A 1,273-nucleotide genomic window follows, 5' to 3' on the forward strand; every position below is an offset into this window, starting at 1 on the left:
TCCCAGCTACTCAGGAGGCTGAGACAAGAGGATTGCTAGAGCCCAAGAATTTGAAGTTGCTGTGAGCTATGACGCCACTACACTCAACACCAGGGTGACTGAGGTGAATGCTGTCTCAAAAAACAAACAAATGAAAAAATCCTTAAACTCTCTAACGTGTATGCATACCAGTGCCCCTTTGAGATGTCCTGCATTTTCAGGCCTAACCAATGTATGCCCTTTATTTATGTATAGTTCTTTTGCTGGACCAAGGAGTCCAACTGCTTCTCACCCAAGCCAATCAATGGAGAAGCAGGTAATTTCACTTTTATTTACAGAAAAGCCAGCAATTCTGGAGAGCAGTGGGGATTTCTCCCCAAAGAACTCTCTGCCCTCCTCTTTCCTTTGGTTACTTCTATGTTCTCACAGTAAGCATTAAGATTATTACTCATCATAGTATGTGTCAAACAGATCCCCCCTCATAGATTACAAAGTTACATAGCATCTTCCTATCTTAAAACAGTTATATCTTGAAAGCATTTTTACTCTGGCCTAAATTTAAAGTTGGTCAACACTTCACTGAGTGCAAAGAGTGCCCTGAGTCCTTGACTGGTACTACGGATTCCAATTCCCCAACCTATCTATGACTGTGGGCCTTGGAAGGGAATAAACAATCTCCAGATGTCAGCAGGTAGGCTCCTCAGGCCTTGTTAGGGCCTGACCAGCAGTGCCCTGCATGAAATGGCCATTCAGGTTAACAATGGCTGGTAACAGTACCTTTCTCTGTGAATGTATAAAACTAAATGTCACCCAGCTACCTCGGCACATTTTCTTGAGAATCTCTTGAGCTGGTCACACATATTCAGCTCAGAATAAACCACTTTAAATTATTTTACAGAATTTGGGTTTTCCCCCCATTAACAGAGGTTTGGAAAGAATCCCCCCCTTTTTTGAGGGATGTCGCCTCATCCCTCAGTATGTCACCCTCAGCAGAGTGCTGTGGTGTCACAGCTCACAGCAACCTCAAACTCTTGGGATTAAGTGATTCTCTTGCCTCAGCCTCCCAAGTAGATGGGACTTGGAAAGAATCCCTTTGTATCTAGGAATTAGCTAATCTTTGGGGGGGGGGTGGCAATCCCTCCAAGTCAGGGAGGCCCTAGATGCCAAGCATTAAGAATACAGAAATGCAGCTTGGCGCCTGTGGCTCAAGTGGCTAAGGCGCCAACCACATACACCTAAGGTGGCGGGTTCGAATACAGCCCGGGCTCGCCAAACAACAAGGACGGCTCCAACC

The sequence above is a fragment of the Otolemur garnettii genome, unplaced genomic scaffold, assembly GCF_000181295.1.
Source record: "Otolemur garnettii isolate 467f Iridium unplaced genomic scaffold, OtoGar3 scaffold00261, whole genome shotgun sequence".
In the NCBI taxonomy this organism is placed as follows: Eukaryota; Metazoa; Chordata; class Mammalia; order Primates; family Galagidae; genus Otolemur; species Otolemur garnettii.